At 42.0% G+C, this 13290-nt stretch overlaps 1 protein-coding gene across 11 annotated transcripts in view; it reads right to left on the bottom strand.

Moving 5' to 3' along the window:
• The window catches only part of DMD (dystrophin), a 1937833-nt gene that overhangs the window by 1196363 nt on the left and 728180 nt on the right, over positions 1-13290 (bottom strand). The gene's annotated exons all lie outside the window — the stretch shown is intronic.

Genomic DNA, 13290 nt, shown 5'->3' on the forward strand with positions numbered 1-13290 from the left:
AGAATTTCACCACTAGATCTTTTCAAAAATGTACCCAAAGAAGTACAGGAGGACAAAATGCTTTGAATAATTTACGCATTCATCCTTACATTTATTATTTACTGCTGGGTTTTGTTGTTGTTTTTTTACTTAATGTGTTTTGGCTCTTTAGTTTCAGAGTGGGATGATACTGGTAGTTACAGCACAATATATCTAAACACTGCTATTTTTGATACCAGACAGACCGACCACTGTATCTTCTCTTGTTTGGACCTCAGTTCTGCTTTTAGAACTGCTGTAGGAAGTGGCATCACCGTTTTATGGCTCATGTTAGTGTGTCTAGCATATCTGTTAAGGTAAAATGTTCTACTTAGGACAGCTGTTAAAAACTTATAACATTAGCATAAAAGAGAAATTCAAGCTGAATTTTATTGGACTGTGCCCATTAAACTGACATTACAGAGGTCTTAAATAGACAACATCTGGCATAGACACGAGCATCTCATAAGTAGAGTTGCTCCCTTCTGCCTCCACCATAGCTTGCACTGCAGTCACTGAAAAACCACACACAGATTTAATGGCCACTTGAAAATAAAATATTTTTCAATTTCTGCCACACCATATTAAACTAAAAATGCCACAAAACTATTGTACCTCTATTATATCTACAGTGTGCATGTCTTCTAAAAGATATTGTAGAAAGAAAGAATGTTTCATAGTCACAAAATGCAGAACTGATAAAGTTTGTACTTACATAAGGTTTTCAATGCCATCTTGATTACATTCTAATAAAACAGTGAATGCAATTTGACCAAGATTTTGAGACATAATCAGTGATTCTGAGTGCCTCAACTTTGCAGTGTTTGGCTTGTGATTGCTTAAAGGTACTTAATTTTCAGAAAGTGCTGAGCACTCACCCTCTGAAAATTGTATGCCTCTAAGCTCTCTCTAGTTGGGCACCCACAAATTGATGCACCTAAAAATCACCTTTTGCTTTTAAAAAACTGGGCCATCATGACCGGTGACAATGGATTTGTAAGAAAAAGTGTTTGCTGTTGTGAGGGGTTTAAGATAGCCCTGGGAGAGGGCTGGAGCAGGGGAAGAGCTGGGCTGATTGGCAGAGCAGCTGCAGCTGGGGGCCATGCCCCAAACAGACCCAGCAGGCCTTATATAAGCTAGGAGCAGAAGAGTACTCTTTCTCTCACTTTTGAGAGGGAGGGACCTGGCTGCAGGGACCTAAGCAGAGTACCTAGATTGGAACTGGGCTGGGGAAGGGCCTGTGGAGCTGGGGTGCTCCAGCCAGGAAAGCCCCAGGCTGCAGCCTAGCATTAGGCTCAACAGGTACTGAGGTTGCAGGGGACAGCCCAAGATTAGACAGAGGCACCAGGTCGAAACCCAAGCTTGCCTGTGATGAATGGCTCATACTGCAGTCTGCCCAGGGTGTGGGGGCTAGCTGGTGACTGGCAGGAGCTTACGAGTGAGGTGAGGTAGGGATAGTGGGTGGAGGGTTCCCCTAAAAGGGGGAGACCCAGAATTGTGGGGTATTGCCAGGGGGCAGCCCCCAGTGAAAGGGGCACTGGGGTCCTGGGAGGGGTATGGGAGCCAGCAGTAAGGTGAGACACCGGCCTGAAGAGGGCACTCCAGAGGCTGGTGAGCTAATTCCCTGAGATAACCAGCAGGAGGCACCGCCGGTGAGTCTGCATCCAGTTACAGAGGGACAAGTGTTGCTTTCTTGTAGTGTACTTTCTCCATCCAAAATTCCAGTCTCCCCTAACATCTGATCTGGAAAACACTGGAAAGGGAATTCTTCCTGCTTTTCTCCAGTCAGAACAGTGTTTTCATTAAATTAGTCTTTTCAAATTGCATTTCCTTCATTACATTTATATTATCTCTGACTCGTATATACTATACACTATATACCAACAATTCTGTGAGGACAGAACATTTAAACATACTGCTCCAAAAGTAAAGGGCACACTTACATTATATACTGCTCACATGAGGAAAGGAAATATAAAATTCTCAAGTCTTAGTTTTATTAGAAAAGTGAAACATAGTTTAGTATCTCAGCCTAAAGTCATCTTTGACTCTTGTAAATAATGACTTTCTTAGAGGCTCCACATCTTGTAAGTGGAAACAACAAGCTTTAGGCTATGTCCACTTTACACACCACTGGTGACGGCATGTAGGGTATGCCGCAGTGAAAAGCAGGCTGCATCCATACTGCTGTATGTAGCTACACCCGTCAGTAAAAGACTCCAGCTGTGAGGCAGCACCGGGGAAAGGCTTCAGCAGTCCCCACTTCCAGAGTCTTTCATTGTGCGGAGGAAAGGGTCTGGAAGGAGGGAAGGAGCTTGAAAACTCCCCTGATGGGCCCATCCCCTCTCCTGGAGTCTTTCCCCACAGAAGCGGCAGGGCTCCAGTAATGGGACACTATATAGTGCTAAAAACAGCAGTGTAAATGGGGAGGCAGGGCTTGGACGAGTATGACCCTAATATCATCCCGAAGCCAGCTGGCACACTGTTGTCATGTTACATGCCACCTTTTGGGTATATAATACATCACTGGAAAACTAATTACTCACTGATCATTAATATTCTTGCTGCTGTATGTATGTTAAACCCATAAAGGACTTCATAGATAGGTGCTGGAAATGTGTTCTGAAAATGCATTTGGCAAGCAATGCCAAAGCCATGCCTGTTTCAGACAAAGGAATGCAATTCCATTTGCTTGAATGTGTCTCTGATGTAAGTTGGGCAAGGTGAGACCAAAGACAAAGAAAAGCACATTTATATGCAAGGTCAACAAAGTCATCAGGAAGGCAAGTGGGGAAAGATGACCACCTAATCTTGATGGGGGATAGAGACCTCACCCACAGGAAACCTTCCTGCCTCTTGAAGCAGAGTCAATGAATTTTCAGAAGATCTAAACAGAGAGTAAAAGCCATTTTGGCATCCTTCATTGAGGCGACAAAGGAACCAAATACCTTGAGCACTGTGAAGGGTCCTGGCCAGAAAGTCTGGTTAACGATGTTGGAAAATAAACTTGGTGAGAAACGCTTCTTTGCACAAGGGTACTGTTAGTGCAATGTGTACAGTTTGTTGCAGGTATATATAGGAATACTGCTGGAACAGATCTCAGAACTGGATGCAAACATATTAGCATTGTTGTTAGAACAGGCTCTACAAAAGCTTTTATTTTGAAAACGCTGCCAGAAATAATTTAAAAGTCATACAAACATAGCTAGCAGTTTTCTGCATTTTAAATTAATTATGATTCCTACTATTCAAAGAGCTAAATAAAAATTCATGCAGGATCAAAAAGATACCAATTTGAACTAGCCAGTGGCAGACTGATTTAAATATGAAATATTGCTTTTAAAAAGCCACTTGTCATTTCACTGGAACAACGTAAATTCTGTTTCACTTTTTCCACACAACTCTCAGCTACACCATATATTTTTGCAATAGTTTCCACTGTTAGTCAGAATAAATATTTTTTTTCAGTACTACATTATATCTCAGGAATAATTTTCCTTTTATAAACGTTCTTGTTTTTCACATGTGACCCCTACTGTTAGACATTTTTTTTATTTCTGCCTAGAAGGAATAACAACCACTATTATTATTTGGTACAGTTATCAAAGGTGACTGACCATTTTGAGGCTCTCTGCAAGGGTACTACTGCAGAGAATTATTTGGAGGAGCCATCTAAGGGAAGGGATCAGAAGGAGACCTCATCGACCAGAAGGCATAAGATGCATTGTCGTAGGGATGGGGGTTCCACGACCACCACTCCCAAGAGGAGGAGACAGGTGGTGGTGATCGGGGACTTCCTCCTAAGAGGGGCAGAGTCATCCATCTGCCGACCAGACCGAGAGACTTGAGAAGTATGCTGCTTGCCTGGAGCTAGAATTCAGGATGTGACTGAGTGTTTGCTATGACTGATCAAGCCCTCAGACCGCTACCCCTTCCTACTTCTCCATGTGGACATCAATGATTCTGCCAAGAATGACCTTGAGTGGGTCACTGCAGATTATGTGGCTCTGGGAAGAAGGATAAAGGAGTTTGAGGTGCAAGTCATGTTTTCATCTATCCTCCCTGTTGAAGGAAAAGGCCCAGGTATGGACCGTCAAATTGTGGAGGTGAATGTGTGGTTATGCAGGTGGTGTCAGAGAGAGGGCTTTGGATTCCTCAACCATGGGATGTTGTTCCAGGAAGAAGGATTGCTAGGAAGAGATGAGATCCACCTAACAAAGAGAGGGAAGAGTACCTTCACAGGTAGCAAAAAGAAAAGGAGTACTTGTGGCACCTTAGAGACTAACCAATGGATTAGAGCATAAGCTTTCGTGAGCTACAGCTCACTTCATCGGATGCATACTGTGGCTCACAAAAGCTTATACTCTAACCAATGTATTTGAGCATAAGCTTTCGTGAGCCACAGTATGCATCCGATGAAGTGAGCTGTAGCTCACGAAAGCTTATGCTCTAATACATTGGTTAGTCGCTAAGGTGCCACAAATACTCCTTTTCTTTTTGCGAATGCAGACTAACATGGCTGTTACTCTGAAACCTTCACAGGTAGGTTTGCTAATTTAGTGAGGAGATTAAACTAGTTTTGCCGGAGTATGGTGACCTAAGTCCTGAGGTAAGTGGGATACTGGGAGGAAACACAAGGAGGAGGGTGCAACAGTGGGGGCCTCTGAGAAAGCAGGGCAATCGGCTAGTTATCTTAGGTGCATGTACATGAATGCAAGAAGCCTGGGAAACAAGCAGGAAGAATTGAAAGTCCTGGCACAGTCAAAGAACTATGACTGGATTGGAATAACAGAGACTTGGTGGGGTAGCTCACATGAATGGAGCACTGTTATGGATGGGTATAAACTGTTCAGAAAGGACAGGCAGGGGAGGAGTTGCACTATATATAAGAGCGGTATGATTGCTCAGAGCTCCAGTCTGAAACTGGAGAAAAGTCTGTTGAGAGTCTTTGGGTTAAGTTTAGAAGTGAGAGCAACAAGGGTGATGTTGTGGTGGGCATGTGCTATGGACCACAGGACCAGGAGGATGAGGTAGACGAGGCTTTCTTCGGACAATTAACTGAAGTTTCCAGAACAAAGGCCCTGGGATCTAATGGGGGACTTCAATCACCCTGACATCTGCTGGGAGAGCAATAAAGCAGTACACAGTCAATCCAGGAAGTTTTTGGAGAGTGTTGGGGACAACTTCCTGGTGCAGCTACTGGAGGAATCAACCAGAGGCCGTTCTCTTCTTGACCTGCTGCTTACAAACAGGGAAGAATTAGCAGGGGAAGTAGAAGTGGGTGGCAACCTGGGCAGCAGTGACCATGACATGGTTGAGTTCAGGATCCTCAGGAGAAAAGGAAGAAAAAGTAGCAAAATATGGACCCTGGAATTCAGAAAAGCAGACTTTGACTCTCTTAGGGAACTGATGGGCAGGATCCCCTGGGAGGCTAATATGAGGGGGAAAGGAGTCCAGGAAAGCTGGCTGTATTTTAAAGAAGCCTTATTGAGGGCACAGGAACAAACCATCCCAATGTGCAGAAAGAATAGCAAATATGGCAGGCGACCAGCTTGGCTTAACAGTGAAATGTTCAGTGAGCTTAAACACAAAAAGAAAGCTTACAAGAAGTGGAAACTTGGTCAGATGACTAGGGAGGAGTATAAAAATATTGCTCGAGCATGCAGGGAAGTAATCAGGAAAGCCAAAACACAACTGAAGTTGCAGCTAACAAGGGATGTGAAGGGTAACAAGAAAGGTTTCTACAGGAATATTAGCAAGAAGAAAAAGGTTAGGGGAAGTGGGACTCTTAATGAATGGGAGAGGCAACCTAGGGACAGATGTGGAAAAAGCTGAAGTACTCTATGCTTTTTTTGCCTTGATCTTCACAGACAAGGTCAGCTCCCACACTACTGTCCTGGGCAACACAGTATGGGGAGGAGGTGAGCAGTCCTCAGTGGTGAAAGAACAGGTTAAGGATTATTTATAAAAGCTGGACGTGCCCAAGTCCATGGATCCAGATCATGCATCCAAGGGTGCTGAGGGAGTTGGTTGACGTGATTGCAGATCCATTGGCCATTATCTTTGAAAACTCGGGGCGATCCAGGGAGGTCCCGGACGATTGGAAAAAGGCAAATATAATACCCATCTTTAAAAAAGGGAAGAAGGAGAATCCGGGGAACTCCAGACCAATCAGCCTCACCTCAGTCCCAGGAAAAATCATGAAGCAGGTCCTCAAGGAAACCCTGATCACCTTCCTCTCCTCTAAGTGCTTCAAAATGAACAGTCAGCATGGATGCACCAAGGGCAAGACATGCCTGACCAATCTGATCACCTTCTATGATGAAATAACTGGCTCAGTGGATATGGGGAAAGCAGCAGATGTGATATATCTTGACTTTAGCAAAGCTTTTGATACGGTCTTCCACAGCATTCTTGACAGCAAGTTAAAGTATGGATTGGATGGACTACAAGGTGGATAGAAAGCTGGCTAGATCATCAGGCTCAACTGGTAGTGAACAATGGCTCGATGTCTAGTTGGCAGTCGATATCAAATGGAGTACCCCAGGGGTCGGTCCTGGGGCCGGTTTTGATCAACATCTTTATTAATGATCTAGATGATAGGATAGATTGCACCCTCAGCAAGTTTCCAGATGACACTAAGCTGTGGGGAGAAGTAGATACACTGGAGGGTAGGGATAGGATACAGAGTGACCTAGACAAATTGGAGGATTGGGCCAAAAGAAATCTGAGGTTCAACAAGTGCAGCGTCCTGAACTTAGGATGGAAGTATCCCATGCACCGCTACAGGCTGGGAACCGACATTTTTCCTGTTGGATCAAATTGGCAGGGATTCACAGGTTTTTTCCACCTTTTCTTGCAGCCTGGAGGAAGCAAAGTTTAAGTTAAAAGAATGAAGAGTAGGAATTCTAATGCTAGGAGGATTCTAGGAAGATTAGTCCATTGTAACTTGCAGCTGGAGGCCCAGGCAGATAACGGCTACAGAACCAGATTCCTGAGGCGAATGAGAGCTGGGACATGGCTGGAGAACCTTTTGCCTGTAAGGAGAAGAGCAGACCTGAAGACTTCACAGACTGAGGTCCCTCTGAGTACCCTCTAACCCTTCTCACAAATGACAGGGTATGAGGATTCAGAAGTGAGCTGAGTCCTAGGGGTTCAGCCAGGTGCAGGGCAAACTTTTTGGCCTGAGGGCCACATCGGGGTTCTGAAACTGTATGGAGGGCCAGATAGGGAAGGCTGTGCCTCCCCACCCCAATCTGTCCCCTCCCACTTTCCATCCCCTGACTGCCCCCCTCAGAACTCCCAATCCATCCAACCCCCACCCCCAACCACCCCTAACCATCCCCCCCGGGATCCCATCCCCTATGCAACCCCCCCACCCCCGCTCCCTATCCCCTGACCCTATCCACACCCCCACCCCCTGACAGGCCTCCTGGGACTCCCACTCCTATCCAACTGCCCACTGTCCCCTGACTGCCCGCCCCAGGACCCACTGCTCATTATCTAACCCCGCTCCCCACCCTCTTACCATGTCGCTCAGAGAACCAGGACTGGCAGCCATGCCACCCAGCTGGAGCCAGCCATGCCACTGCTTTGCCCAGCAAGAGCTCACATCCCCATCACCCAGAGGGCTTGCGGCACAGTGAGCTGAGGCTGCGGGGGAGGGGCCAGGGGCTAGACTCCCCATCTGGGAGCTCAAGGGCCGGGCAGGACAGTCCCATGGGCCAGATGTGGCCTGTGGGCCATAGTTTGCCCACCTCTGGGTTAGGCAAGCCTCCACCCAAAGTTATTATATACTATGAATGCTGTAATGTCAAACTGGACTCAATTAAATGCCAGGTTTCTCAAAGAGGGGGTGCAGATAGTGCCCCTCCCCATTGTTAAGATAATAAAGTTCTGGCTTGATTAACTCCATCACTGTGCCTGTTTTTCATTCACCTATGTGTCCTGAGCAGATTACCCTTAATTTTAATAGGAAATTTGGTTTATTTGAAGGCAATGACTGAATATAACCTCTAGACATACAAATGTTCACAAAATTTCCCTTTGAGAAATACCTAAAACCTTTTGTTAAGTTGAAGAAAAGCTTTATCCCTTTCTAAAGAAAGGGAACAATCTCTGGAAACCCAGATTTTGGGCCTGAAGTTTTAAAAATAGTAACACCTCTTTTATACAAAGCCTTATCACATGCCACCTACAGCAGACTTGATCTAGGACTTTATATTGACCAAAAATGTATACAGTGATATTTTACTGTGATTTCTTAAATTCCTGAGAAATATTATATCTACATCTTTACTTTGTGGCAAAGCAAGGAGAGATGGTCCTTTTGGTAAAGATATGGGACAAGGATTTGGGTAATCAATTCCAAGTTTTGCCACAGATTTCCTGTGTGAGCATGGGGAAAATCAGTTGGGGTCCCAATTCATCAAAGCAGTCAGTGGCAATGAAGGTTGTGAAAATACCAAGAGAGAGGACAAGAGTGAGCTTAGGCTAAGAAATTCATTAAGACAAATATCAATCTATTTATTTTTAGCATGTAGAAAAATACTGCAACATTTGAAAACAGCTCTTCTCCCTCTCCTCCTTCCCCCAGATAATTATTGAACAGATTTCTTTTCCACCACCTGAAATTAAGTAGGAGAGATTTTATTCCAGTCTCAGACAGGCCAGCGTACATTCTCCATACACACACCCTATCTACACTTTCCCCCTATAATCAAGGTAAATTCACTATTCATCAGCTCATTGTTACAGTAGAAGACAGGCAGCAAATTTGAATCAATGGAATCATTTCAACTGATACAACTGATTCCTGCAATGAATGAACTAGCTTGAATCTCAGAAATCTGAACTAAAAGAAGGCATAAAATAGCAACCATGACTGATCACCTAATTTTTTTTAAATCATACAAACTACCATACTTTTCTCAACTCCTTTCCTAGGAACATACTTTCTTCCTTTCACTTATTCTGTGGTACTTGTCCTTGAAGTTGATCATCAAAGTCCAACTTTTTAGAAGCTTTTCTGCTTTTCTTCTTCTCCTGATAAGAGCTGTGGGTTTCCCCGTTTTTTCCTCCATGTCATCAGAAACCATCAAAGTGCAACCTTTTAGAATCTTCCATCATATTGTCAGGGAACAGTCAATGCTCTGAAAGTGCTTTAACAATTCCTTTTCTCTGATTTATCTCCATGTTAAAAGAAATGGTACAGACAGGGTTTTACCAGCCTTACAAGAACTATAACGAACCAATATAATAAAACAAAATTCAATTGTTTTATTAGATGATATCACATGCATTTCCCCCCCCCCATTTTAATTTATCATTGAGGGAAGGGGAAGGGAGGAGGGGAAGATAAACTGGACATACAGGAAAGGACAATATGTAATAAAGATTAATTCCTTAGATAACTTGTTTCTTTTTTGAAGGGGAAATACTAATATGAGAAAGTATATAGCCTAACAAAAATGAAATTATATCTGTGCTGTTCATTAAAACTCTGTTCAATTACTGATGACATCTTGGGAAGCAGAATTTAAAAAATAAAATATAGAACTAGCCAAAAAAACCCTCCAAAAGCCAATTCAAAGGAATATTTTATATTAATTGAAGAAAAAGAAGTGTTTTCAAAAATAATGCATAGCCTAGATCTGCTTGGGGACTCAAATATAATTTGCATGTGTATGATTCATAAGACAGCACTTTATTTTTAAATACACAATGTTCATTCTGAAAAAACCCTATATTTATCATAGGATTCTGTGTCATTTTGTGCACATTTAATCTCTAAATTACAGACTCTTATGCAAGACTATGTGAAATGCTCAAGGTTTAAAAAGTTCTTTAACTAAAGAAAAACATGAAAGAAGGAAAACCAAAATGTTGATCTTATTGTGGTGACTGTGTTTTGCATAGTCTTGGGGAGCTATCCTGAGATTGCCAGTGGCATGAACTCTTGGATACAGCAGTTGTTGAAGTTACTGGGTTCACACTGGCTACCAGGGAAAATGGTGGAATATCCTGAAAAAGGATATGATGGGAGGCGGGGGTTGGGAGAAAAAAAGCAAATCAGCTCAAAATGATTAAGTGAAAACATTCAAAAAATTTCTTTTGGGAAGGATAGAAAGAAGAAAGGGTAACATGCCAGCTGCTAAAATTAACTATATAACCCTTCATTTGCAGTTTATCTACCAAAAGTACCATCTCATGGTATGAATGAGCCACTTGCTTATGGGGGGAAAAAACAGATTTGAGACTCGCTTTCAGGTTTTCATTTTATCCTTTTTTGGGGGGCGGGGGGTACATTGCCAAAGCAACCATCACATGTGTGTGAGGAGGAGTGTATTTTTTTTTCCGTGCAGTTCTACTTTGAAAATATATCAATGTAGAGCTGATCTATGGCTGAAAAGAGCTATTTTCTGATCTAATCTGAGTATCATTAGTACTCAATAATTCTGTACCCTGAGTACAGACTTATCTGTTCAAACAAGCATTCTTACTGCTATTAGCATTGTGGATACAATGCAGCTATGGAGGAATCAACTAGATTCTGTTCTATCCCATGCATCAGCAACAGAATTTTATATAAACTCTGGTTACAAGAATCTCAGTTGCTACTTGGTGCATCTCACCAGATTTTTTCCTAGGCTCTTTTGTTTGGTATGGATTCGTTGAAGATACTATGGAATTTAGCTGGGTCCTTGAGTTTACAGGTACAGGTCATGTTCTTCCCACTTGGATGACTACATTTTAATCCTAGTTTGGTGGAGACAGTGGTATGTGCAGGGTAAGGATTTTTTTCTTAACATTTCCCTGGTTAACAAGGGTAAGTAATCCGGAAAGAAACTAGTTTAACTTTCAAATTTCAGGCTGGGTTTGCAGGGTGGGCACTTTTCTGAGCCACAAATCGCTTTGTCAGTGCAGATCACCTTCTGCTATGCCACCCCAGAGAGCAGCTCCCCTCAATATGAGGAACAACTGACACATTTCTCACTGAAGACCATCTGTAGCTATGATGCCCTGTTTAGACAACAATATACTGAGACCAGGTTGGAAAAAACATCTTGCCCCATCAAAGAATTCAGCAGTCACAGAGCAAGACATTCAGGAAGCACTGGAAAGAATCACTTAGGTGATTCAGATCTATGACAATCATGGCTGATGAAGGATATGAGGGAGTACTTTAGCTCTCCTGTAGACAGAATTGGTCAACCAACTTAGATTAAGGGAACCTGTCAACCATCCTAAAAGCATTAAATAGTTGGACTATTCCCAAGACACCTCCTCTCTTGACTAAACAGATCTTGTACATCTCAAGATAAGCAGATCTCACTGTCCAACCTCTCATTCTTGAGCAAGATAGTAATGAAACTAGCTACGAATTACCCTCCACATAAACCAGTGTCCTGGCCAAATATCCAACGGGTAATTACGTTACACATATCCAAACGCTCCCTGCAATGTCAGGTGGATATGATATTCTTCTCAACTCTTGGGTCTAAATCTTTGTATACGGTGGCGCTTTACTTTTTCTAAATACCAGTGCTCTAAGATGACACATTTAATTGTAAAGAATAATTAACAAAAACCTACAAAGTTTGAACATTTTAGAAATCCACTTAAATCTTTCCAGACAGTCTCATGAAAAAAAAAACATAGAAGGTTACACTTCTTTCCTACACGAACAACAGAACAGATTTTGAAGAAATTATAGGTAGGGGAAAGCTAATCTAAAGAGGAATTCAGTTGTTTGAACATGAAATAAATATTGCTTTACATAGCTTACTGATAACAAATTCACTGAACCCAATACATAGGGAGTAAATTGCTCATAGTGCTTTAAAAAAGCAACAGAACATGGGGAAGAATATCTCCTAAAATGAGACACCCCCCCCCACAAAAAAAAAACAAAAAACAAAACCCCACCTGGAAAATAAAGATTTTTGCTTCCTTCAAAACAAACTCAGCCACCAAAAGACAAAGGAATTTAACAAAACCTAATGTTGAATCACACAATGCCTTGTTTATCACATTTGGGATACTAATCAAATAAAGTGAAGACACAAGCGCTGCTGCTGCTAGGACTACCAAAAGCTATTCACAACTCAGAAAATTTAATCTACAAAAGAAATTTAACCAGAAAGAACTTATACAAACAAGAGGTGTAAATATCCAATCTTCCAATGAAAGGCAGGCATTTTCTGTCATACAGAATAAAGAAAGTGCATGAACTCTCTCTCTCTCTCTCTGTGTGTGCGCACACACATTACTGGTTATTACTGGAATACTTGGTATCTTTAATCAGGAGTAAAGTCAATTTCTAATAGTGGCATAATATTTTCCTACTTTTGAAAAAAGATTTAATTCAAAAGTGGTAAATGTTAAAAAAAAAAAGTCATACATGTGTAGGATTATATAAATTAGGGTTCATGATTACCTAGGTTCTCTTCCCAGTTCTGCCTCTGTTTGTCCTTGGGTAAGTCATTTGTGAACAAATCCATCATTGTGTTTATTATACACTTCTTTTCAAATTTAAATGGTATAAAGCTTCCTTGCACAGATTTTTTTTTGAAATGGGGTGTCTGCGGTGTAAACCTTTCTGGTTTTTGAAAAGTTGATGCATCTGAGCATGTGATGAATAATAGTACTTGGCATATATAGCACTTAGCAGCTGTAGCTTTACACTTTACGTACATTAGCTAATTATTTTCCACAATATCGCATTGTGGTTGGTAAATAAGTACTTTAATCCCCATTTTAGAGACAGTGAAAATGAAGCCTGGAGAATTTAGGTGACTTGCTCAAGGCCACACAGCAAGTCAATGACAGAATTGAGACCAGAGCAATCTGCTAGCTGCCTACCTAATTTACTACAGCATGCTACCACAGAGTCTCATCTTGAATCTAATCTAATTAATAAAGTAGTGTCTAATGAAGCATCACTGCAGAATCACTATGCTGTTTCAGCTAATCATTTAAGAAAATACAGGAAAATGCACATACATATGGACATCAAATGATCAATATAGAATGAGCTGGATCAACTGGATTTTTATAGCAGAGCAGGGTATAAAAACCCATTCCCCTCTCCTCCAAAAGTCAGGAGAGATTTGCTTGAGCTGTGAAGTTTGGAACAAGATCTGAATTCTTCCAAAGTGTACAATGGGGTAGGTTAGGATAAAGGGGTTTAGTTTGGGATATGTAATTCAGATTTTGCTTGCACTGGAAAAGCATCAAATACTAATTTTCTTCTTTCACTGTGAACAAGGA

The sequence above is a fragment of the Lepidochelys kempii genome, chromosome 1 (genome assembly GCF_965140285.1).
Source record: "Lepidochelys kempii isolate rLepKem1 chromosome 1, rLepKem1.hap1, whole genome shotgun sequence".
NCBI classification, from domain to species: domain Eukaryota; kingdom Metazoa; phylum Chordata; order Testudines; family Cheloniidae; genus Lepidochelys; species Lepidochelys kempii.